General features: G+C 42.0%; 2 long non-coding RNA genes and 1 pseudogene across 6 annotated transcripts; 2 read left to right on the top strand and 1 right to left on the bottom strand.

Moving 5' to 3' along the window:
- Positions 1–974: 974 nt before the first annotated feature.
- On the bottom strand, positions 975–2,166 carry LOC123169516 (uncharacterized). The gene is made up of 2 exons (XR_006484864.1): positions 1,994–2,166; positions 975–1,193 (listed from the first exon to the last, which is right to left on the bottom strand). It is a non-coding gene; the product is annotated as an uncharacterized lncRNA (long non-coding RNA).
- A 5,762-nt stretch (positions 2,167–7,928) lies between these two features.
- LOC123167212 (uncharacterized) lies at positions 7,929–12,753 on the top strand. Of its 5 annotated transcripts, XR_006483860.1 has the most exons (5): positions 7,932–8,916; positions 9,166–9,552; positions 9,934–10,977; positions 11,094–11,191; positions 12,517–12,753. It is a non-coding gene; the product is annotated as an uncharacterized lncRNA (long non-coding RNA). The 5 variants fall into 5 exon arrangements; XR_006483857.1 differs by having other exon boundaries at positions 7,929–8,916; positions 9,934–11,191; XR_006483858.1 differs by lacking the exons at positions 11,094–11,191; positions 12,517–12,753 and having other exon boundaries at positions 7,931–8,607; positions 8,720–8,916; positions 9,934–10,567.
- Positions 12,754–17,533: 4,780 nt separating this feature from the next.
- On the top strand, positions 17,534–18,024 carry LOC123164366 (uncharacterized; annotated as a pseudogene).
- Positions 18,025–27,653: the final 9,629 nt, after the last annotated feature.

Raw genomic sequence — 27,653 nt, 5'->3', positions numbered from 1 at the left:
TGCGTTGCCACGGGCTTTGTAAAATTTGTACTGTTGCATATCGAATTTAATATGGACAGAAAAGATAGCCAATAACACAAAAAAATGATTTGAAATCCCCTTCACTTGCAATGTATTTTGATAAAAAATCGACCGTATAATAGGAAGACCTATCATATCTGATTCACAAAATAAAGAAGGGGCTACAAAAACATTGAACTCTTTATTGTGCTCTACATTACAAATGATAATAACACTTAAATGCCTTTATTATTTATGCTTAAGATACCATCTCACAAAAGCAAGTGTATTGTTATTATCCATTAATTGAAGATAAACACATGGAGTATTTTGTTCCCTTTAAACAAATGTTCGAACAAGTTACAACCAGAAACTCAATTCCATAAAAAAAGACCTTGATTGCAATATGCAAAAGCCTATATTCTAGAACATGCAATTCACCATTTAGGTACTACTGCAACAAAACACATCTTCTAGAACATGTTACTATCTTGGGAGAGGTAAATACATCAATCTTTGATAACATTTATTGTTAAAAAATTGTGTATACATTTATTTGTATTTTTATAATATTGTGATAAATCCATTGATGATTTTCTTCTAGTTTGTTTGAGCGGTGTAACGCCTGATTTGGTGTATCGGTTCAAAAGTAACTCACATAAGACTCAAAAGGAAATGTGTGTTGTAGTGTGAACTCTGACATAAACCGACCGAAGGGAAAGCCTAATTCGGTATACACTCAGACTTTAAGCTCAAATATAAGTGTGAATCACAGGCAGCATCAATTGTGAACAACAAGGCTAAAATTTGCACAGAGAATATGTTGTCACAAGTTTAAAACATATGTTTTTTCCCGTTTTAGCACAAAACTTGGAAAATACACAGTCGGATTGAGGAGAACACAAGTCTATAAGATTAGTCCTATCAATTGTTCATTATTCTATTAGCAACTAAAATAGAGAGATAGATAGATATATAGAGAAACAATACCTAATCAGATCCCCCAAACATCGTGAGGCAATATAAAATGTCTGAAAAAATATAGTTCTCTGAAATATTGCAAGGGAGCCCCAAGACATTGACATTCTAAATTGCTTAGAGCTTAAATGCTTAATACAATCATGCTTCTCCATTTTGAGCCAATCCACCTAACGTGGACTACTTCATTAATACATGCAATCATTCCAGATAGCCTGCAAAACAAGAGGTAAAAGTCAGTAAATATTGTACAAATAATTTTTTAGTTGAATTGAAAGGCTCAAATTAAAAATCAACAAATATATGCAGGGTTATTTCATACTGCTAGTTTATTGGGCAGCATTAATCTCCTTGTCGGCATATAATGTATAATCCAAAATCATATTACCAATTTTGGGGCAACTTTATACTACTTGCGAATATAAAGAATATGATTAACTAACAAATATTGGATTGTAACATATGTGAAAAAAATACTTCTATGCTTCAACGAATCATATGGTGTGAGTATCGTCTGAAAGCTTTTAGGATATATAAGGATAGAGGGTTGTTTTGTTCAAGGAAACAGAATGACTCTCCTTACACCAAGTCTAAGTTCATCATCATTCATCATTGTTACATGTATAAAACGGGGAAATACACAATGAATAAGAGGAATAAGGATAGAGAGTCGTTAACTTCATCGCACTGTTCATTTGCTTATACTGAAGAAATAAGATAAGATCCACTGTGACAAATCTATTTATATTGACAAATGAATTCCCTCCATTTGTTAAAAAGATGCCTATTTGGTTGATCTGAAAGGCAAAGGAGAATTTCAAAACATGTATATGGTACCTTGCTAGAAGGAAAAAGATAAATGATATACTTGTCTCAAAATCAGAATGGATGATAGAATTACATAGAGCGGTTTGCCCATTTCGAAGATTCTCAGTGTTGTAAGGAACTGTGTCAACGAATTCCCACAGAAAATATAGCGTCTGATTCCAGGAAATGATTTATTTCTGTTACTCACAAACAACATGTACAACATTGAGAAGCTCCTCGTGAATCAAGCTTACAACACTGAGCATTAGAAAATCATACTCTCTTCTTGCTAGCCGGTGGTGAGAAAACATGTGCTGCAATTAGTATTGAAATGTTCTCCTTGATAGGTTCATGAAGAATGCCGGCAATGAGAATCTCATCCAGTATTTAGGCCTGAAAATTTCACCACTGGTACTCATGAGAATTAGTCAGTACTAAAAAGAATGGTGTAGCTCTCGCAAGAAATTTCATCTAACTCCACTGCTGGTTCTTCGGTGTCTGAATTTCAGCATATATGTGAAGTTTAAATCGACCTCACATACCTAAAGAAATTAGGAAAAACACCAAGGCCGCAGTACGGCTCCTGTGTCTTTGACAATTTCGACACGCCTACCGCGTCCTCGCCGATTGTGGCGGGACCCCTACATCCTTGGTGGCGGCCACGGTGCCCACGTCCACCTGCATCCACGTTTGGGCGGTACTGGGGCATGTGGTGGCACTGGAGCAGCCACACACTTGTACCCGGCACTACTGCGTGTCAATGCAGATTAGAGAGATATATAGTTTAGGATCCAGAGATGGAAGAAGATACCTGGGCCGACACTGCTCTCGTTGATTCAAAAATCCCTAGGACCATCCCCTAGCAGCGGCCCCTCTCATCCTCTTCAAGGCTGCCTACCGCCTCGCGCTGCTCCTTTTCTCGCTTATCTCCACCGGCGCTCACCTTTCCGCCGGTGCCATCCGTCATGCCCTTCGTCTGACAACAAAAATAATTTGTTGTGAATATATATTGCCAATTAGGCATGAACAATCATTGCAAACTCAAAATTCGATTACTGTAAAAGAAGGAGCTCGATATCAGATTACTTGATCTTTCGTAGAGAAAAACAAAATACTAAACCAAACTTTGCTAGAACAGCAGGAGATCAGCCCAAATAGCTGCTCCATCACCATATGCATAGTTATAAGATAATTAAATATTCTGATTCATCTGCACGGGCATCAAGTTTCATTATAAGGGTTCAGATTTATTTTAGGGCAGAGAGACTTTAGATGGTTTCTATCTCCCTAAATTCTAACCCCAATGTGCATCTATGTCCCTGTTTCTTACATCCTCACTCACCGACCAGATCAAGAAGAAGCACCCAGATCATGATTCAAGTATTTTAAATTCATAAGACAAAAAATTAACATCAAAATAATCTCGAATAACAATGGCACCACCAATACCAAAATTGAGAAGTACGCTAGATGGTCTCTCCGAATTTGTGAGATTTCCATATATCTAGATCTTATGTACACGGGCTCATGTCTAGATCACTTTCATCAAATACTCATCATCAACTTAACTTGGATAGTTGGTCACATGTGCCATGGATAGTTGGCCACATGTGCCATGTGGTACGTCTAGATCACTTGTTGGGCGTATTTAGGACTGCTCTCAACGTACAAGTAGCCACTCCTATATGTACAGGTACCTCACCGTACCGCTTCTCACCGTACAGGTAGCCCCCTCACTACACAGCAGCCGATCACACAAGCCGCTTGTCCCCACCACGGCGTTGCTCTGCCGACCTCCTCTCCCGTCAGCCTCCACAGCCTCGTGCCCATGTCCTCTCCCCACCATGGCCTCGCGCCACCCCGCCATGGTCTTGCCCCACAACCAACTTCGTCGGTACCACAAAAATCGATGTTGTTGCTGGCATCCATCCTCGGCGACGACGACCTGGCATGGCTCTAGGCCAAGGCGGTTGCCAAGGCAAAGAATCTCTGCTTGGCCGCCTAGAAGGGTGTGCAGTTGGCGGCCAAGCTGCCGTCCAAGCACACTCCACCTGTGGTCTTCCTGCAGGTCGTATTGTGGCTGAAGATACTAAAGATACCAAAGATAAATGCAGAAACTTTAAAAAGATCATCTCAGCAAGGTATGCAAGTAATTTCTTTTGGGTGTTTGAATTGCCACATCTTGGGTTTTGTTTTCAGTCCATTGTAGATTCTAGGGACAAACTTCATCTCATTTCATAGACAAAATAATATTTAACTACAGGACCAGATTCGCGTAAACTAATTTGCAAGGTTTATTCGATTTTGTGCATGACAAGGGGCAAGTAGAATTTTTTCTGTATGCACTTAGCAAGATTAAAGTAACAGGCACAAAGTGAATCAAGTGTCTTCAACAAGCAATTTAAAAGTGAAAGTAGATAAACAACTTACTAATCCACATAGAAGAGTGTTGAGTATTGAAATTTGATTTGCCGCATTGCAATGGTCCGCTATGGTCCTGCAGTAATATGTGTATGACAGCAAAAGGATCTTCAAATCAGTATGTACACTAACTTATCCATTATAATTCGATATAGTATATGAGATAACTTGAACATCTCTAGAAACCAGTGTGGAAAAAATATAACAACCAAATCGCACGTGTGGATTTTCATATGCACATTCCCAGACGCTACAAACTTGATCAGAGCCGAGAGCAAGGAAATGCATATCACAGTTGCAATGACCGCTAGGAGAACCCTCTCCACATCTGCGTGTTGAGAGACTTGAGATATTAATTTTGCAGGCACTCCACACAAGCACATGCATGTTATGTTAGCAGAGTAGAAGAGCCATCATCTTAAGTTAGGGTATACATTATCATTTTGGGTATGATCAAATGGAAATACCTGCTCATGTCGTCCTCTGATCCACTCATCCAAATCATCCTACAAAGCTCATGCATAATGGTTTAAGAAATAAAGTATATATGCTCAAAGGACGAGATTGATAGCTAACAAATAGTTGATGCTTACAATTAGCTTGTGGTCTCCTCCTCCAACATGTGTTTCCTGTTTGAGCGTTGTGAAAGGTCAGGAGGTCCAGGCAGGTCAAGGCGATGGCCACCTTCAACTTTGGCAATGCAAACCCCCTCTCGATGGCCCTCTCCACAACATCATCCATCCGCGTGTTGAGAGACTTGAGCTATTAATTTTGCAGGCACTCCACACAAGCACATGCATGTTATGTTAGCAGAGTGGAAGAGCCATCATCTTAAGTTAGTGTATACATTATCATTTTGGGTATGATCAAATGGAAATACCTGCTCATGTCGTCCTCTGATCCACTCATCCACATCATCCTAAAAAGCTCATGCATAATGGTTTAAGATATAAAGTATATATGCTCAAAGGACAAGATTGATAGCTAACAAATAGTTGATGCTTACAATTAGCTTGTGGTCTCCTCCTCCAACATGTGTTTCCTGTTTGAGCGTTGTTAAAGGTCAAGAGGTCCAGGCAGGTCAAGGCGATGGCCACCTTCGACTTTGGCAATGCAAACCCCCTCTCGGTGGCCCTCTCCACAACATCATCCAACATATTGACGTTTAGCTGACTGAAAGGAACTATAGCAAGGAAAGGGGAAATGTATCATCAGATAATTCTTTGGGCCAAATAGCAGAATCTTACTTGATTCATGAAATTACAGTGCTAGGTGCTTGCAGAAGAAACAATGGCACGAGGAAAGATTCGTGTATGCATGTGCCTTTAGCAAGCAATAGCAAGAGGCAAAAGAATAATAATAAATAAATGCTCAAATAATAATCTTTGATAGGGGGGGCGTTACACTGTATTTCAGAATAATCCATTCATTTTATGATAAAACCAAATATGCAGCAGAATAAAAAATTATACAAGGTGAGTAGTAGTAGATGAGTTTTTGAAGAATGGATCACTTTCCTACCACAAGGACTGCCGAAAAACAGTGCTAAAATATTATAAAGCATTTCATCAAGCATTCCTGCTCAGGTCCTAGGTATTGTATAATCCCTTCTTGCCATGTATGTATTCCTATACACATACAGCCTAAAATGCGGTAGTTAACAAAAGTCAAGACACTATAAAAATATATTAAAAAAACTTCATCAGAATAGTCTCGGTATTCAATTGCTATCTTCTGATGACATCTGGGTCATTGTATTTTGGAATCGCAAACTGACAATAATTAACTGCAAGAATTGCCCGTTCATACATCTCCATCTGTCCATATTCACAAGGATTTCGCTGTCATAACTGTAGAGTATTTACTATTTACAGTGATTAGGCACACACACACACACCCTAAAATCAAACACAAGGATCAACAAAAACACCTTATCTTCTTTTACTTCCATCACATTCCATTTCTTTTGACAAAAGCTAGCAAGTTCTTGCAGTTTCAATAACAAGCAGGTAGCTGAAACTCACATCAAACTAATGTTCCAACTATACAAATAAAAAACTAAAAATGAAAAAATGGAGATGCGTATGCTTGTTCAAATAAAAAAAGTCACATAAACTAAATTTTCCTAATAAAACCTCCTTGGATAGCTTATTCTAATTAAAATGTTTAATATCAAGTGAGCAACATGTTCCAGAATAATGATAATTAAATGAAAGCAATTGGCTAGTTAGTAGTCCATCTGTAAAGAAATATAAGAGCATTTAGATCACTACTTTAGTATTCTAAACGCTCCTATATTTCCTTACAGAGGATGTACATACAGTTGCAGGAAGGTAAGTGTGCATATACAGGACAAAAGCAGAAAATGTTCAACGTCAGGGCTATGAGATTAACATACCAGCTCTATCAACTGTTATTTCTAATTCAGTAAATTTGGTACAAAGCTTTTATAAAGCAGCCCTTAGAACCTCAAGTTTCTGAAAAATGTAACTATAACAGAAGAAATGAGATGTGTTATGTACTGCAGACTGTACTACCAAGCAAGCAAAGAAAACAGAGTTTGAAATTCAGATCATTTCAGTACCTTATTCAGCATGCATAATAAACCTTATTCAGCTTGGTACTCACAAATACATTGATTTTGAAAGAGCAAACATTTCCTGCATCGAACTTGAATTTCTTTAAGATGTGATTGGGAACACTTGCTAGTGTCCAACATAGCCTATGTCAAGTCTGCACAAGACACCTAGCCAGACATCCAACTTGAATTGGCAGAATCAGCCTTTTCTCGTCTGATGGGTTGTAGTTTATTCAGTTTTTTTTCTTTCAAAATGGCATCGCTCAGTACAAATTTACGTAGGCACGCAGGCGAAGCCGTTTGAAGCTACAGCCAACATCAGCAAGAATTCAAGCGAAAGGCACTGGGGTAATAGGAAATGATCATATGACGAAGAATTAAACATAAAAGAAAATATTTTGGAGAAGGAAGAACATGTCAGGAGGATCTGATGAACCTGCTACGCATACTCATATGGACTTACGGTTCCGGTGAAGTGGAGCTGACGGAAGAGGGGATCACGAGCAGCGGCGGGATGGTCGGCGCTGGAGCTCATGGCGAAGTGGACCTGTGGCGCGGCGGCGGGGGAAGGGGTCGTTGGCGCGCAGGGCAGCGGCCGCGGTGGGACGTGGGGCGGCGGCCGCGGCTGGATCTGGGCGCGATGGCCACGGCTGGAGCTGGGGCGGCGGCCGCGGCGGGAGGTGGCGGGGGCGGCCACGACGGGCGGTGGCGGTCGCGGTGCGGAGACGGGTTAGCGTTTGAGGAAGGAAGATGGGGGAGGGGATCGGCGGCGGCTGCGAGGGCGAGGGCAATGGCGAGGGGATCTGGTGTGGTGTCGCTCGAGGGCACCTGGAGGCTTCGCCCGCTCGCTCGCTCGTTCGCACGTTGCCAGTCCAAGACGGGTTTATTTTCGCTGGTTTTCTTTCGTCGGTTTATTTTCGTCCGTCTTTTTGGCGTGGAGGGGAGTACCTGGAGGCATCGCTCCCTCGTAACGTTGGTTGGTTCGATTTTTTTGGCGTGGAGGGAACTACATGGGAGGTGGGAGGGAGGACGAAAATAAACCGTGATAGGTGGGACGAAAATAAACCCGGAACGCAGACTACCAATTGAGACATTAGGAATAGAGATGGAGCAGTTGGTAGTCTTCGCTGGTCAATTTTCGTCCCATCCGAGACGGGTTTTTTCGTCCTCGATACCACTCCGCATCCCATCGATTCCCCCGGACCCGCGCACCCACAAGGTGCAAACCTCCGGTCGATCCTGAAAAAAACGGTGTGAAAAAAATCTACGAAAAAAAACCTACGAAAATTAACCAGTCCCTCGCACGTACGAGCGATTCCTCCTGCCCTCGAAGCACTCGCACGCACGAGTCGTTCGCCGCCGCCCCGTCTCTGATCTCCCTGCCGCCGCCCCGTCTCCGATCTCCCTGCCGCCGACCCTTGCCGCCGCCCCGTCTCCGATCTCCCTTCGCCGCCGCCCTAGCACATCAAGCCGCCGCCGATCCATGCGCTACCTCGTCGGGAGCCATCGATCTTCTTCAGGAGACGCCGCCGATCCCATTGATGAGCCGCCGCCGACCATGTCCCCTGAGCCGCTGGCGCTGGCCAGGCTCCAGACCGATGGACACGCCAGCTCGCCGCTCCTCGGGGCCAGCCCCTCCCGCCGCGCCGGATCACGCATCGGCTTGGGGACCCCTCGGGGATGCCGCCGGTGCAGGAGGCGTCCGCGACAGTGTGGGCTGGGGACCGAGCGGCTGGGCATGCCGCGTCCAGGGCTTGGTCGGGCTGGCGTGAGCCGCCGTCGATGAAATTTTGGCTGATTGGCTGCACGTCGCTTCGGATTTGGTACTATCCCCATCTCTCTCTGAGACACACACACCACTTTCTCTCCGTCTCTCTCTCTCTCTCTCTCTCTCTCTCTCTCTCTCACAGTGTCTGCTTGTGCTGGCTGACGAAGGTGCATGTGTGTGTGCGCGCGCACGCGTGTGATGTGCCGCTGACCGCTTTTATGTGTGCTTGTGGCGATGCTGCCTGTGAGTGTGATTTTTGCCGCTATCCTGCATGATTCTTGTGCCTCGAGGATGAGAGGAAGCCACCCAGAAAATGGCCAGAAGGAAGCACCATATGTGTAGGTGTGCTCATGTGTGTTAGAAGGTGAGTTTGCGCTTCTAATTTCCTAAACAGTCCTATTACAAACAGAAAACAGCTATGGTTGGTGATAATAATTATTGGTGAACATTGTTATTGGTAAACCTGCATGATGTCCATCTGCCTCTTCTTCCTGTTGCAACTATTGATGGCCATTATTATTGCAATTTTATCCTAATTTATGTTCAGCTATTACCAGGTTCTTTGATTGAATCCTAATTCAAACTTCTAACATACGCAATACTTTTTGTGCAGTTATAAGATGATGCATACTCTGACAGTGCTTTGGCCACATAAAAGGTAAATCCATCATTGTGGAGATGTCAAAGTCATCACAAAAACAAGCATCTGAACTTTCTTTTTGGGATGAAACAAATATGCAGACTAACAGTATCATGTTTTTTTGACATCAACCAATATCATGGGTTGGTTCAGGACTTCAGGTATATATCACCAGCATAAAAATCTATTAACATAGCAATTGTTACTTTTTTTAGCTACTCTCAAATGCTTCTCTATTTTAAATACCTATTAAATGTTGTCACAATCACCCTATTTCAACCGCACTGAGGGCTGTGGCAGGAAGGAGCCCACCGTCGGCATCGCCCATGGCCAAGCAGACCGAGGACCCAACGCCCTCAAGTACGGTGATGTTCTTTCTGTTGTGACTTATGGTGATGACTGAGGAGTTTTGAGATCAATCTCGATCTGCATATGACCGTGACTGGGAGGCTAACCCGGTTGCGCTTAGAGACAATTGATTAATGGAGATCCTCCAGCCACCGAGGTCCTAAAGGACACCTAGGCGAGAAATCCACGCTTGTCCATACCGCTTGCCTTTTAGGCGAGCAACCTCGTGAACTTCGACCCCATCATGCTGTAAATATAAATAGTTTACAAATTAGCTAAATTTTTAGATTGGATTATTCCACATCTATGCATATTTTTTCTTACTACGGTATATATCTAACACTAGAAAATGAGTTGTTGAAATAATCTTTACTAATAATCATTGGTCTATAGGACAAGGACTCGGCGGATGATTCCTCCTTGACTTTCTACCAGCTGCGCCCCTGACTGTGTCCACAGCGTCCTGACACCATGTTCAAGACCAAGTTCTAACCCAGATATCCAATCTCCCTCCATGGATCTTGCCTCTCATTGACCAAGAGCAACAATTCAACTCAATTTCAGATTTACAAAAGAGATGGACCTAGAGCAAACAACCTATGAGGCTTGGTTCGTGTACATCGACAACGTTGTATGGTGGTGAAGCTTCTTCACATCCCCTGACCAGACGCTGCATGCTCTGCTCGTTGAAGGTGCCCGCTGTTTGTGTTTGGATGTTGTTGCTGGCGTATGTCAAGGTATGTAGCAGTAGCTTTTGTTATCCTTTCCACACTAGCGAATGTCAGAATTTATCATGTGGGCAATTTTTTTTACTGTAGTATGAGTACAAGGTTCAGGGAAGTTCAGTCATTTAGTATCTCACAGATTGTCTAGGCTTTAAGTTTAGGAGATGAATTGGAAGCTCAACATAGAAAATTATTTAGTCTAATGCAGATTGCATATTAAACGCCTTTTCAAAGCAAGTATGGAAGAAAATGTGGTGAGCTCTCCATGAGAAAATTTAATATAACAGTTTCTTTGACTTGAAGGAATATTTGCAGATTTTAATCTATAGAAAGTTTGAGGGTATCATCTTTGCGAAATTGATGCTCTTAACGTCTATTAGTAATGGACACTCCTATCATTCTATATATCATTTTATGCACTTACCTGAGAAGGCTTTCTAATAGTTGAGGAGGCACTCATTATTCCGAGCTCGGCTCTTCCTGATTAGCTTGTCACCACGCTCGCAACTGTGGAATCATAGGCGCGAAATGCTTTAGTGTGTCCGCCAAAGCCCGTGTCATCGAGCAGAAACTAGCCTCGCTCAACCAAATTGCACCTGTCATCGGTGCACGGCGAGGGCACTCGGAATCTGGCGTTTGCTCCGTTGCGAAACATGCAATGTTGAGAGAAAAGAGGGAGACTGCACCAGAGGAAAGCGAAGCATGGTAGCAGGTCTGAAGATGAGAGCATGATGTTCTCTTTTAGCAAATGATCCATGTGTCTATTTTTTCGTCCCGTTGCAACGCACGGGGACCTTTGATTTGATTTAGTTTTATCTTCTACTGTAGATAGGGAACTATGGACACTAAATATCCATTTCTTAGGTGTCAACCTGGTACATTAGGCTGTATAGTACATGGCAGAGTTCTTCCAGCTACTAATTCAGGTAATCTGATTCATGTCACTTTGCTTTAAGCATAGTTAACTAACAGTAAGGACATCACATATGCACTTTCCCTACAACCTATGTCGAGGGTACCTACTGTAATGATTTTGCATATGAACTTGCTAAAAATAGTACTGCTACCTTGAGTTTGTCAAAGAATAATGCCACTAAATTGGCAGCAATTTTGGATCTGTCATCTTTTTCCCCACTAGGGCGCTTCCTTAAAATTTACTCCCTCCGCCTGAAAATACTTGTCAAAGAAATGAATGTATCTAGGCATATTGTAGTTTTAGATACATTCATATTTATTAATTTCAACGACAAGTATTTCCGGACAGAGGGAGTATTACTTTAGAGACATGATGATCCTCAAGTTAACACACTTGATTCTTACTGCTGCTTATGCATCCCTGAACTTCAGTTAAATTTATGATTATCTGGATATTTCCTATAATTTATCAAGTGTAGGGTTCTTGAAATAAGGACAGACATTTGTTTCACCTTTTGTAGTTCATCATAATAGCATATGATTTTAAAAAATGGAAAATTGCCAAGTACAGTTCTGAAGCGGAGAGTTACTTATGTATTTTTTTATTCATGAATGACATGATCAAGGAGTCAGGTGTGAAAATGCTTTATAAATCAGGTGAGACAACATGCTAAAATTTTGTGGCGATTAGTGAAGGAAAGAACTATGTACTCTTGTTTCAAGTGGACTTCATCGCTTTATTGTTAGATTCAGCTTCACCTCCCATTGTTATATTCTTTACTTGAATATATCAGTGCCCCCCCCCCCCCCCCCAATTTATGTTGTTGAAAATGGCAATCGCTTGATCTTTGAATCATGCAGCTGCCTATCTACAAATCATAAATGAACAGATAAAACGTACTGATATATCCAAATATTGTGTATCCTGCTTGTAGAATTTGTTCCTATTTATCCTTTTGTCATTTTTACATATGGGCATCTGGTGTTTGCGGCATCTCAAAGTTTACCTTTTCAAATTGATACTACCTCCGTCCCATAATATAAGAGCGTTTTTTACACTAACGTAATGTCAAAAACGCTCTTATATTATGGGACGGAGGGAGTATATTGTACATGTCAGGATTTTGTTTTGTGCCTCAAAGATTGCCCTTTTACAAGTAATATACTGTGTATTTTGCTGATGCTTTGTTGCTGAGATATATTCTAAGTGATAATCATACATTTCGTGTTTGCTCCTCTATGTTAGGAGAGGAATGAAAATATGGTTAAATTCTAAATGTGATATTATGGAGCATGATCGAAATATCACATCTTATTAATCCCTTTCTCTTGGCAGTGTGCTACATCTGGTCGCTCAAGGCCAAGGAGGTGATGAAAGGCTTCTTCATAAGTTTTTAGCTGTCTGATTCAAGTCCATATAGCTTGCAAGATGATGGCGTAGTATTATCTGACATTTTATCTGTATTTGATTAAATGTCTTTCCCTAGTGCAATGGAATAAAATTTTAGAAACAACTGTTGGTTACTATTATTTGTGAATTCTATTTAACGCTTCACAATTTTTGAATAGTTTAGTTTGTGCTTGCTTAACTGTCTATCCGCATATACATACTATTCTTTTTGAAAAAATTTCTTAATAATTTCTCAAAAACAAAATCTAGGTCGAAGCTATGCTAAAGACTAGGTGTTAATAATGGCATCATTTATATGTTTGGAAACTACTAATAATCCACTTGATCATCTCAAGTAACAAACTACTGACTAATTAGCCATGCATCGAGAAAAGCAGAAGTTGTTCATCTTAATAAAAATAATCCAAATTACCATATTTATTTATTTAAAAATGGTTATATCCTAACCCCATGCATTTTCCAAGAAAGCAAATATCATTGCATTTTTTTCTATTGGTACTTTGGATAAGTGTGGGTGGACTTGATAATTGACACGAGGAAGCTGCTAAAAGCAGAGCCTCTAATCAATTTTCTAATTTTTTCTAATGGTTTCCTTCTGGTTTATCTGGTGGGAGTGTTGAAATATTTTCATGAGGAAAAAATACGATCCCCTTGCTCACTAATCGATGAGCATGAGGACGATAGTTGCAAACTCCATTGCTCGGGAGGATCGCGCACCGACGCCAAGTTCATAAATGGACTTGATCTACGTTCGGCAGTGTGTAACTCAACAAGGACACCTCGTTTCACATTGATGGAGGCAACGGAGCCTATGGGCTATTATTCGTGACTTATTTGGGGGCTTCGTTGCGAAAAGTGCCTGCAGCTACCGGACTTCACTGCTCTTGATATTTGAAATTTTTGAAAAACACACTTCGGTTGCTAAAAAAGAAAATCTTAAATCAAATACGTGAATACATACAATTTGGTTATAGTGGTTTGTATCTGAGCCTCTTCGGAAGACAAATAGTTGCTTTTCTGTGCGCTTCTGAACGGTCTGGCTCATATAATTAAACAAGAATGTAGAATGTGGTTATAGTGGTTTTGGTAACATTCTAGGTATTTCCTTTGCCCAGTTTTTCTTTTCTTTTTCTGTTTTTTATCTACTGATTTTGCATGTTTTTTTTTGCTTTTTTGTTTGTTTTTTCATGTCTTCCTTCATTTTTATTTTTCATTTTTCTCCTCTCCTTTTCTTTCATTATTAAGTTTATGAATTTTTTATTGAAACAAATTCATGATTTTTTCAATTAGTTCCTTTCTCAATTTTTTAAAATTGGGAGTATTTTTTACATTTGCTAACAATTTTTAAAAAGCACGAATCTTTATGAAAATTTGTGAATACTCCGAAATTAGTTCACATTTTTAAGATTTGGAATACTTTTCTCAATTGCATGAACTTTTTTCAATTCGTAAACATTTTCTAAATTCATGAAAAGTTTTTAAGTCTGTGAACATATTAATTAAAAAATGAGAACATTCTTAAAATCCACAAACATATTTCTTAGATCCGTAATTTTTATTGCACCAACTATTTCCATACTATCAAAAAAAGGTAGCTGCGACGACTGATCGGGTAGCGCTTTCTCCTTTTTCCCAGTTAGTCTCCTCTGGCGATAGATTCACATACCGACGCCATGATAACCCTAAGGGTGAGCCTGGGCAAATAATGAAAAGATCGGGGGATGGAGATCCAAGACAACATGAGCACATCTCAGACAGGTGCTATAGCTAGGCCTTGTGGCATTAGTTTAACGTCATTACTGGAAGCGACAAGGTTGAGATATTATCGACATTTTGGGGATGAAAACCGATGCAAAGAGTGATTTTGAAAGGCAGAGGCATGAGTGAATTCGGTTTTCTGCGGGTGCAATCGTACATGTGCCTTGGCCCATGCCTACACGTGCCGGCAAAGTAGAAAAATAAACCATTTCAGCTATATGGTCTTTATGTAGGGTGAAACCGAGGATACACCCGAACACGAAACAACTACGATTGAATGATTTCTTCTTCTTTTTGTTCACACACTTGGACGAATCATTTATGCACGTGGCTGGTGCAAGATACATGGGGATGAATGGTAGAGGCATACAAGATACGAGGCTGGTGTATGTATGCATGTATCTGTACTTGGCTTTGCCCACTTGAAGAGACATATAAAGTGGCTTAGGAATCCGACCTTAAATTATGCTTAGGCATCGGTCATGTTAGACAGATATTAGTGGGGAATTCAGACTCCCCGGGAACGCTTGATTCCAACAACCGTTACTTACGTTTCACACTCTTTAATTTAAACTCTTGCATTTTATCACCGTGTTTGCAACAACCTCTAAATATTTTAAGCTTCCGTTTTCGCTTTGCTTTAGATCACAACAAACTTGCAAGCTTAATATTATAAATCTCTACAAGAGACAAAGACCAATCCCTGTGCTCCCTGTGTGATCAATACTTTTACTTTTAAAAGACTAGAACTAAACCATGTGCACTTGAAGGACATCAATATCCACTTGCCAGAACCATGACCTTATTTCAACATCTTATGAATTTCAATTCTAGCCTACCCAATTTTTTTCAAGGGGTCTACAGGTTTCTTCCTGTGATTTTTTTATTTTTATTTTTCTTTTTTTGAATACACAATATTTTTTTAAATTTTTTGTAAATTTTCAAATATTTGAAAATTTCGTTTTCGAATTTGTAAACAAGTATTTGTGGTCGAAAACAATTTTTCAAATTAAAAAACATTTTAAAATACATGAACTTATTTTAAATTTCTGAACATATTTTCAAATTCATGAAGAACTTTCAAAGTTGTGATCATATTTAAAATTCTTGGTTCCTATTTCAAATTGCAAAAAATTTAAATTATTGCTTTTCTTAAAATTCATGAACTACTTATGAAATGTGCGGATTTTTTTAAAATCAGGGAACAATTTTTGAATTCTCAAATGTTTTTATGAAATTCACGAATATTTTTCAAATTCACAGACATTTTGTAATTAGTGAGAATTTAAAAAATTCAGGAATATTTTTGATTCATGAATTTTTTCTAGATTACCTTTTAAACTTCATGAGCATGTTCGAAACTCTATGGTCTAGAAAAATCAAATTTGGACGTTTCAGTTGAAAATAGTGATTTTTTTGTTCATATTGTACACTAGTCTAGCGAAACTAAGGAGTTAAGAGCAACTCTAGCAGACCCCGCATCCCGCGCCGACTCGTAAAATAACCGCCAAAATGCGGGTCGGGGCGGAAAAACCAGCCCGATCAGACCCCGCATCCCGCCCCGGCCCGCAAAAAATTTCAGGGGCGCAGTAAAATCCCGACCCCAACCCGGGAAAACGCGGGTTTCCCCCTCGCGGTTGCGGTGTCCTGCATATAAGCGGAAGCGGTTGGTGGGGGGACATTTCATCCCGCGCTTCCCCCCACCAACCACCACTCCTCTCCCCCCTCGCGCCGTCACCGGCCGCCGCCTAAGATTCCGGCAAAAGCAGCCGGCAGGAGCACGCCGGTAGGCCGCCACGCGCACGAGGCCTCCCCTCCCTTCCTCCCGCGTCGGCGGGCCGCCGGATTTGCAGATCTGCGGCACTTCATCGCGGGCCGCCGGATTTGGATTTTTCCGGCCGCCGGTTGCTGCCCCAAGCGATGGAGTGGTCGGGGAGCCTCTCCCGCAGCCCAGGCAAGGGCGCATCGCCGCATGCAGGTACGGGTTCGTCCGCCCGCCACCGTCGAAGGTTTGCGGGCATGGATTCGTCCGGCCGTCCACCGGGCTCGGCGCTCGCGCAGCGTCTTTGTGGCTTGCCGATGCCGCTCATACAGTGCGACGACTGCACGCGGGAGTGCTGCGGCTCACTTCGGACACGCCGAAGCACCCCGGATGGGTGTTCTTCAAATGCGAAAACGACGGGGTACGTGCACTTGCGGTAGCTCATTCTTTAGTTCAATTGCGGTAGCTCACTTCGAGCTTGCTCATTATTTTGTGTAGGACGATGGATGCTCATTTTGGTTTTGGGAAGGCCAATACATTGATTTGTTGATAGAAAGAAACTTAATAGATGTTAGTGCACTCCTTAGTACAATCGAAGGCAATGATGCGGCTGCATGTGCAACTAGAGGGGAAGCAACGTCTACTTCTTTTGAACCAAAGATGAAAAAAAAAAGCAAAATCAAGAATCCGCAGATCAACAATGAATGCATGGAGAAGATATTAGTCCAACTTGTGGGAGCAATTATGGAAGTTGGAAATCTTCTGAAATGCATACTTGTGGTTCTTGTTTTTTTTTGTTTTGCTATTCTAGCAAAGATTTGGTGATGTCTTTTGTATCTAATGTTGTTGCAAAAGCAAAGAAATGCATTATGTTAGAGCAATTTAAGTTGCAAATTTAAGTTTTGCAGGCCGGGAGGAGCTACGCCAGATCAGACGCCGCAAAGCTGACCCGTGAAAAAGGATATTCCGGGAATATCTTTTTTACGGATCCATTATGCGAGGTCTGCAACTGTGGCCGTTCGCCCCGGCCCGCAAAAGCGTTTTTGCGCGAACTGCAAACACGTTTTGCGGGTTGGGAGGATGCGGGGTCTGTAAGCAGAATAGTGGGCGAGTTCTTGTACGTAGGTGGCTTTTCGGACGAACGTGCTATGTATCGCCAAGTCTTGGACACGCCACCCGGAAGAGAAGGCAAAGCACAGGACAAAAAGAAGATAAACGCGCGCCAAGCTCCGAAACAGCGAGATGGTTGCAGCCCAAACCGCCATGCCCAAAGCTTCTCCCTCGCGGCCGCGTCCACCAATATTCTCGACTGCTCCAGCGCAACAAACTGCCCAGGCCGGGGGGTCTTGCTTCCTCGAGGCTTCGCCGTATATAAGCCGGGTCGCGTCCCCTCTCTCCCTTCACCAACCCGAGCAAGGCCAAGCAAGCAAAACCAATTGATTGATTGAAGAAAAGTCCGGGCGCGTGCGTGCAGGAAAGCATCGGCCACTTGAGCTGCTGCAGGACGATCGACTATGGACAAGGTGCTGTCCTTCTCCATCCTGAGCGCGTCGCCGGCAGACATCGCCCCCGGCGCCAGCAACGGCGGCAGCTGGGCTCGGCTCTCCTGGCGGGGAAGGAAGCTGCAGGAGGACGACCGGGCTGGAGCAGCAGGGAAACAGGGGAAGTAGGGCGTTCTGCCGGCGGATGCAGAGCAGCAGCCATGCAAAGGGAAATCGCAGTCACCGCTGCCGCGGTTCGCGCCGGAGTTTGATGGGATCGACTGCTTCGAGACCATAGTGTGGCATTGATCGGTGAATCACGAGCTGCTCCTGGTCCAGCCGGGCATGTGACTACTAACTCTTTCTTCGTTTGATCGGCGTGTTCATTCATTGTTGACGTGTGCTTCTAAATGAAGTCGCATGCTGTACAGAATACCGAGCTACCTGTAAACCAAGCTCTTCATATTCTACAAGGAAACCCATTTTTAAGAGTTAAATACATCACAGGTGCCTTAACTTGTTCGTCATGTTCACTTTGGTGCCTAAAGTTGTAAAATACATAAAACTGGTGCTATAACTTGTTCGAGCGTTCAAATACGGTGCCTCTATACGTATGAGTGTATGAGATGCCCGTTTGGAGTGCCAATTGGCTGGTGGCCCACATGTCAGTGGAGCCCGCTATGTGTGTAACGCTCATGAGTTTTTCTTTTTACAGAAAACTCCTTGAATTTTAATCAAATTTCAGAAAAAACACCTAAAAATTTATTTAATTACTCAGAACTGTTTTCAAATACTTATGTGTGTCGTGTATGAGCCCACAAGTTGGTACATGTAATGAAATTATAGTAATAAGAAGTACAATAAAGGAGAGATGGGGGTATTCGAACTCTGCCTCACGAGCAACTCGATGTGGAATCTTTACCTAATAATAAAGCAAATTGGGTTTCTGCTCGTCCGTCATGACATTTTTTAGAAAAGTCCCTCTATTTCAGAGAATTCAACCTGCAGTCCTGTTTTAAGTTAAAACAAATAATAAAGAGAAATATTTTTAGCGGGAATAATAAAGAGAATTACACAAGGAAAATTTGAGTCACGGGGTTCAAACCCAAGAACTCGTTTTTCTTATCAGATGGGCCGGTAAAACTGGTAACCATGAAATCACGAAAATCTTGGAAAAAAATTCGGCCTCTATTGCTCAACGGAATTTTGGATTTAAAATATTTTAAGATCATAAAAATATATAAAGTTGAACCTCTTAAGCACCCAAACAATAGTTAATTTTTTTATAAAAAATTCAAAGGGGGAGTCGATGGGGCGATGTGACGAGTACAGAACGCCTGCCTATCCACTACGCCAACGCACACTAGATATTTGAATTGGCATACATAACCTATTTTGCAAACACTTCAGGTTCAAGTTCAAAATTTTCAAAAAAATAAACCCTATCAAAAACATAATTTCTCAGGGGCCAGCGGATTTTCCGGTTGCCCAAAAATTTGGCCGAAAAAAACCCAGGTCACACCTGCGCTCCTTCTTTCAAATTCATGCGACTCAATTTTTCCCTTGTAAATAGAATCGCATCTTGTCGTGAACATATGGCTATGCTTCTTGGAGTGGCTAACGTGCACATGCTGTACTCTGTGGTGCTTTGTTCGAATCTCTGTAGGCTCGCCCTTTTCCTTTATATTATTTCATCCCACTTGCTGACATGCAGGGCCCAGCATTGAGCAACAAATGATTTTTCTGGATTATGTTAAAGCCAGTGCATTTTCGTGTAATTAAATATAACGTTAGGGATTTTCTGCACAAAAAAATTAATCCACCGCGTGGGCTTACCCAGTGCATTGCCGACTTCCGGCCACTGACATGCAGGCCAACAACACGTTGGTACGCCACGTGGGCAGGGCGTATGCCGAGATACATACAGAGGCACCGTATTTGCACAACGAGACAAGTTATAGCACCAGTTTCAGGTATTTTACAACTTTGGGCACTAAAGTGACCGTGCTAGACAAGTTGAGGCACCACTAGTGTATTTAACTCCATTTTTAAGGCTTGACATCATGACCGAGTAGAGATGTTTTGCGCGCTGCAATTCGCTAGATGTCCAAACTACCCTCGCACTAAAATTCCTTTGGTTGTTAGTTAATTACAAGTCCAAACCCACGGGCTCAGTCAAGATTTTATTAAGTGGCCTGACTCCTTAGTTTCCTGCCCCAGTACTGTTCTACCTGGGGTCTGCCTCTTTATTATTAATGAAAAGATTAAGGTGGGGGGAGTTCTCTCTCCCCGCGGTGAAAATTCAGAAGAAAAAGGGTGTTTACTGCAGACCGATAGACTGGCTGGTTCAATATTGATGCTTTCCCCGTGCCCTCTGTTCTTCTCTCGTCAGTTTGTTTTCGTGTCTGCTCACATATATTCATGAATTAACAGGTGAAATAAATGGAGAAGTAAATTCAAAGTGTGTGGATGAACTACTGAAACTTCTTATCTTATCATGCAGTTATAGACTTGCATATATGGATGTAGGCATCTGGGCTCGGCTCTCCTGGCGGGGGATGAAGCTGCAGGAGGAAGAGAAGGCTGGACCAGCAGGGAAACAGGGGAAGCAGAGCAGCAGCCGTGCAAAATTGCAGTCGCCGTGTCGTCGCGGCTGCGGTTTGCGCCGGAGTTCGATGGGGTCGACTGCTTCGAGACAATCGTGTGCCATTGGTCTGCGAATCACGAGCTACTCCTGGTCCAGCCGCGCGTGAGTACTAATTCTATCTTCCTACAATCCGCGTGTTAATTCTTTGTTAACTTTGCTTCTAAATGAAGCCGCATGTTGTATACAGACTACATACTCCATGCCTCTTGCTTTTGCGGGTAAAAGACTTGCATCAGTCAGGATCAACATTACAATTATACTTCTCCCGCAAAGAAAAAAACATTACAATCATCCTTACAAAGTTCAACGATCTTTGTTCCCCTAAAAAAAAGTTCAACGATCTCTCGGGACTTGGTTATGTTGAAGGATGGATACAGTTGGAGCGTAGGGCTTGTTAGTTGTTTGATATATTGTGCCTCCCTGTATCCCCAACACCGAATTACATAACCAGAAAGTTTCGGGAGTTAATAGGTGGGAAGTCAAGTAGCTCTAAGTTATCTTTCCAACAGATATTTGGTTTGAGATTGAGGAATATTTACCATGTATTTGTTCCAGTTGTAACTTGTTGTTTTATTCATCAACCTCAATTTCAAGTGGCTTCTCATTCAGCTGGCCGTATCTTATTAACTTTGAAATGCATTCGTTCAATCTCTGTTCGGATGTTAATTGTGAAGACTTCATTGCAAATGTCTATCCATTGATTCAGCTTGTCTATCTTTTCTATGGTGATTCTAACGGATGTCATCTTCTTCAGGATGGCTCCCCCAACGCGTCAGAACCCGGACCATAATGATGGAGAGCAGTCGAGTCCTCCGCCACCTCCTCCGCCTCCGGAGGCATGGCAAGCTTTGATGGCGGCCACCAACACCAATACTCATATGCTCATTCAGCTCATGCAAGAAGGCAACCAAGGCCAAGGTAACCAAGGCCAATGTTTCCATTGTTTTTAGGGTGGAGAGGGGGGGGGGGGGACAATTGTCCCCTCTCTTATTTTGAATAATTATTTACATTAGATTAGTTACATGTGTATGGCATAACTATTTTTGGTGGATGCGAGGAAGAAAGCTTGGAAGATGAGAGAGCAGAGGACATGTGCGCCAGCCATCTCCCTGTCATACCCGATCATCATAGTAATGTTCTGCAAATCAATATGAATACTAGGAAGCACTCAATGTGAGCAACAAATTAATACGTAGGAATCATCATACAAAGCACAACGTATCAATACACAGGACGTGGTATAATCACACAACATGCGTAGCTGTAGGGGCGGTGGTGAAGATCATAGCTGGGACGTTGGCGAGCCAAGCAAAGAAAGTCAGGACCCGTAAGCGACTCGAGGCAGTAGGCTACAGTATCAGACGTCGTGCTCCAGAACCTCTCTCCTAGTCATACTAATGTTTTGCTGGCTGGCCTAATCAGGCATCTTATAGCTACTTATCTAGTTGAGTTGTTCAAACTCAAAGAAAATTCATTTGTGAAAAGAACTTTCTCCAGAAATAACACATTAGTGAAAAGACAGTACCTTTTAGCCCCCAAACTCATGGTCACTGTAGATCCATATATAAATGCTAGGAAATGAGCACTCTAACCTGTCGTCTCTCAGTTTTGAAGCTGCAAGGCACAACATATCTATGTTAACTGCATGCTTCTCGTATGGATGCTTTGTTAACTACTGAAGTACATAGAATATACAATGAAGCTGCTTCAAAGGTATCTGCAATATGTTTGAGTTTGAGCAAGGAATGCAAAAAATCAAGGGACTCGCATTCACCGAAACATAATAGATTGAACCTTAAATGTACAGGCTGCACCTCGGATAGATAAGCTACAACCTATAGCAAGAGGGAGGCAAACAGCGAAACAGCCAAACACTAATATGATCATATTCAATGGCTGATAAAAATAGCAGTTTAGATAAATGCTCACAGCCATGATGTCCATTGTTTATATATGGTCCAAAATAGATATTTCTGAAATGGCCATAACTGAATAAAAGCAGAGAACAAATTAAAGTGTTAAATTTTCAAACCCCTTATCTCGATAGAGATGTTCTGAATTTCACAAGGCTTTTATCTTGAATTACAGAGTACACCCGTCTTTAAATTCTCCACACATGCTAAACGGTTGAGCCAAAATAATCTTGTAGAAAGAGATGGAAAGGAGCATGCATATTCAAGCTAAAGTAGACAAATCCAGTAATAATCAGAATTTGTTGTATGTGCCACGGTTACATTCAGTTCAAGCCAAGTCAATCAAGGGTACTACTCTATTCCTCATATTTCTTGTCAATCAATAACACTAACAATTTCAGATCACATTCTATGTATTGTACTGTGATTAACCCTACGAATTCAGCAAACGGTGCAAAGGTTTATAACGTTTTACTATAAAGTCTTAAAATGAATCCGGTTCAGGACTTGTTTTACGTATTACTATTAGTATAGGTATAGATTTTCAGTTAGCACGGCAACTCGAGTGAGCATACTGACTATATTACGTGGTTCATCCTTAAATGGTGAACACAGATTTAGATGAGCTGCCAATGCTCATCTCTCAAATATGCTACTGTATACTTTTCTGAATGGAAGCTTACAAAGTGGCATTCTATTATAAGAGTGTTATTCTCCTGCAAGTATAGTATTCTCACGAAAGGATTGTATACTCAAAAGACCAGAACTTATACGATCCTTATTTCATAAGACAACTTCATAAAGGCTCACCCTATATCCACTGCTAGTAGAGTCTATAGAAGAGCTCCTTTTCCCTACGTCAGTGAGTTAATACTTTGATCTCTACCAATTGGAAGCACAGATAACTATATTTAAAAATAGGAACATATGCTATCCGCATAAGTAAATAAACAGTAAAAAAGCAGAGGACCAAACCCAGATAATTCGGCATGAATTTTAATTAAAGATCATTTAGAGGCACAATGGCAATGTGTGCAAACCATTGTATTGGTACCACTTACAAAAATTCAACAACAGTTTTCAACTCCAGCAGCAGACATTATTACTATAGGATACTGGACATAAATGACTTTGTAATGGGTTTCATACACTCTTGTTAATGTGTAAGTACATCAAACATGTTCGAACAAGCAGGAAAATTGCAGAAACATACGATTGATGAAGCATGTAGATTCATTTTTACAACTGCATGCAGTACATTTATTAGTATACTGGATACAAATGGCTTTGTAAAGGGTTTCGTTTCGAGTATGGACAAGGTGCTGGCCTTCTCCATCCTGAGCGCGTCGCCGGCCGACATCGCCCCAGGCGCTGGCTGCAGCGGTAGCTGGGCTTGGCTCTCCTGGCAGGGGACCAAGCTACAGGAGGACGAGTAGGCTGGATCAGCTGGGAAACAAGGGAAGTAGGGCCATGTGCCGGCGGGGGCAGAGCAGCAGCCGTGCAAGGGGAAATTGCAGTTGCCGTCGTCATCGCGGCTGCGGTTTGCGCCGGAGTTGGATGGGATCGATTGTTTCGAGACCATCGTGTGCCATTGATCTGTGAATCACAAGCCGTTCCTGGTCCAGCCGGCCTGACTACTCTTTCTTATTAGGCTCGGCGTGTTCATTCATTGTTAACTATGCTTTTAACTGAAGCCGCATGTTGTACAGACTGCAGAGCTACTTATAAACCAAGTTTTTTTTTTGGGGTAGAAGACTTGTATTACTCAGGACCAACCCTACAATCCTCCTTACAAAGTTCAACTAACTCTGGGGGACCGGAGCACACCCAGACTACAATTCTATTCTCGTTCCGCCGGGGGTGCAGCTCCTAGCGATCGTTTCTAATCGTTCGCTAAGGGCGGGTCACGGTGACCCCTGATTGACCAAAAATGCCCAGCTAAACTTTAAAACTGTCATCGTATACATTAAAAATATCCTAAACAAAAAATAATACACATTTTCTCATACAAAAACAGAGGAAACATAAATTTACAAATCCCATGCTCGTAAAATATGAAAATTGACATGCTACTTTATAAAACTACCTCTGTACATTAATAGTTTCATACCATGGACACATAAAATTTTCAACTAACATGCTACACTTATATTAGTCACGAAATAACATGCTACACTTATATGAATAATGGCCTCCGATACACATAGAATTATTGAGCTCCAAACAGTAATTGCAGCTTGGCACTATGAAGGAGCCATGACTACCCATGTTAACATGGGTGTTTTGTTTTTGAGAATGTCACGGCTGTGTGCAGTGTGTGGTTTGGATCCATGTAGTTGCATGGTTTTTTTGGAGCCGTTGCAGTTGCATGTCCTGCTCTCCCGCAACGATAGGTCGACCATATGGGCAGGACCTGCGATGCTTTCTCTCTAACCTACTAGCACAAAGTAACCGTCTCTAGAGAAATAACCAAGTAACCTATGAAATAGGTGGCATAGGGCCATATGGCGCATGAGTATTATACGATGAACTTTTTTTTGCGGGAAAGTATACAATGAACTTTGCATCACAATTATATTGGGTTAAGGTCTGCCTTCGATGAAGACTACACGCTTACCAACAAGTACAATGGGGCCTCCTATGCACATCAACCCTATAATACCTATGATCATTCATAGCATGGATGTATAATGACTATTCAACCAACATGCTACACTTGTATGAATAATGGTCTCGGTCCTCTCTCCTCTCCCCTATACCATATATAACACCCTATGTATCTTCACGGAATTAGATAGCTAGCCAAGTTGTTCATTCATATAGGAAACAACACACATGGACGACTGGAAATATGAGAGAAGAACGGAGAGATCAGATGCAATTACATGCACATGGGAATTAGAGACATCAGAACATTAGCATGTCAGAACATTAATATATTGGGAAAGTTGCTTACCACTTAGAGCTGCCGGAAAGAAATGAAGCGCATTTGGTGTTCCTTGTATCCTTGTTACATAAGGTTTTCAGGCCTGGTTGTTAGGTATTACCTTAGCTACCTTCACCTGACGCACAGCTGCAGGGTCCGAAGACGTGATGTAGCGGTGGCAAGTATATCGTCCAGGTGTTGGCATACTAGGACGCCGGCTTGGTCAAGCTCACTACATGGGAAGATCCTGATTCCCTCAATTAGCTGTTCTCGTGCGCGCCGGCGTGGTTGCAATTTTTTTCAAAGGTGGGGAGGGAATGTCAATGGCAAGAGCAGCAACCCGGCCGGAAGCAATGTTTGAATAGGTCACAAGGCCGTGATGCAAACCTTCGACTCTCAGCTCGTCTTGGAGGCCCAGAATGGGGCCAACTAACTACTTAAGCAAAAAATGCCAGACATGAGTTACCAAGTTAACAGACTTATCCCTCCGCCCTCACTAATCTCGCCCCACACCCCCGAATTTCAGTGTGGGCCCCCTTCATTCTAATTACCAATCAAAACCGTCCACCTCATTACCAAACTGCTTCGAGACAATCGTGTGCCATTGGTCTCTGAACAACGAGCTACTCCTGGTCCAGCCGCACGTGACTACTAATTCTATCTTCATACAATCGGCGTGTTAATTCGTTGTTAACTTTTCTTCTAAATGAAGCCGCATGTTGTATACAGACTACATAGGTACTTATAAACCAGCCTTTTGCTTTTGCGGGTAAAAGACTTGTATCATTCAGGATCAACATTACAATTATACTTCTCCCGCAAAGAAAAAAACATTACAATCATCCTTACAAAGTTCAACGATCTCTGTTCCCCTAAAAAAAAGTTCAACGATCTCTCGGGACTGGAGCCTAGCGATCGCTTCTGATTGTTCGCTATGGGGCGGACCAGGGTGACTCCCGAGGCCCCGATTGTCCAAAAAGGCCCGGCTAAACTTTAGAACTGCCCCGGTAACTTTACTATACTATTGTAAAAAAAAACTAACTTTACTACACTATGTAGTATAAAAACTGCCATCGTCTACATAAAAAATGCCACGAACAAAAGAAATACACATTTTTTTATTAAAAAAGCAGAGAAAAACATAAATTTATAAATGTCATGCTCGTAAAATGTGAAAATTGTCATGCTACTTTATAAACTATCTCTGATTATTCATAGTTTCATACCATGGACACTTAAAATATTCAACTAGCATGCTACACTTGTGTGAATAATGACCTCCGTCGTCTCTTCTCTCCCCTATACATATTCCGCCAGAATTTGAGCTAGGTGTCTTTGGATCAAGCGCTGGTGCTTCTGCTATGTAGTCGAGGATACGCATAGAATTTTTGATCTCCAAACAGTAATGGTAGCTTGCACTATGGTAGCCTGTCAACACGGCTGTGTGCTGCGTGTGGTTTGAATCCATGTAGTTGCATGTCCCCTTTCTTTTTTGAGCGGTTGTAGTTGCATGCCTTGCTCTGCTGCAACGATAGGTGGACCATATGGGTTGGACCGGGGCTGCTTCTTCTGTATCTTTCACTCTGCTTACTTGACCTACTGGCACAAAAAAAAACCAAGTAACCTATGAAATAGGTGGCATAGGGCCATATGGTGCATCAGTACTATATAATGAACTTTGGATCACAATTATATTGGGTTAAGGTGTGCCTTCAATGAAGACTACACGCTTACCAATAAGTATGCCGGGGGCTCCTATGTACATCAACCCTATAGTACCTATGATCATTCATGGAGGTATAATGAATATTCAGTAGCATGCTACACGTGTGAATAATGGTTTTGGCCCTGAGTGCAGTTTTTTTGTAGCTCAAGCTCCACGGGACCCTCTATCCATCCCGTTCAATACCTCCGAGATTCGTGCTCGTGATAGACCATTTTGGAAACATACCAGATGATTAGCAGTGGTAGGCACGCAGGGTAGCTCAGTAGGCTTTGTTTTTTATGTGCGCATGTGAGCCGCTGTCCCTTTCTCTCTTAGTAAAGTCTCCTCATGACATGCATGCATGCACAACACAGACTTTTTCACAAGCGCTCATTCTCTCTCTTCTCATTTTCTCTTTTTTTAAATGCAATCTTACATGCAAACACAAGCTTCTTCACATGCAGATTTCGTCTTCATCGCTTTCTTAACTCAGTAAAAACAAAATTTCTCACATGCAGAATTTGTCTTCATTTTCTCTTCTCTCTCTCCCCTCTCTCTTCTCTCTGCCATTTGAGACTTTGCAAAAATCTGAGACTTGCAAATAATAGATTTCACCTCCGACTCTCTCTCTCTACTCCTCATTCTCGCCTCTCTCTCATCTAGGATGCAACATGAGCAGCGCTGGCTTTCTCTGCATGTGACCAGTGACCTGCATGCATGTGACCAGGTGAGCAGTGAGCTGCATGTGATAGGACGGGACATGTGACAGGACGGGACAGCACCTGCTAATGACACTGCAACCAGCAGCTGCGCGGCTCGTGAGGCTTCTTTTTGCACCAATCTCGATGCAAACCAACATCCCAGATAAGA

Source organism: Triticum aestivum, chromosome 7D (assembly GCF_018294505.1).
Source record: "Triticum aestivum cultivar Chinese Spring chromosome 7D, IWGSC CS RefSeq v2.1, whole genome shotgun sequence".
Classification (NCBI taxonomy): domain Eukaryota; kingdom Viridiplantae; phylum Streptophyta; class Magnoliopsida; order Poales; family Poaceae; genus Triticum; species Triticum aestivum.
The sequence above is the reverse complement of the archived record's forward strand: the minus strand, read 5'-3'. Positions and strand labels throughout refer to the sequence as shown.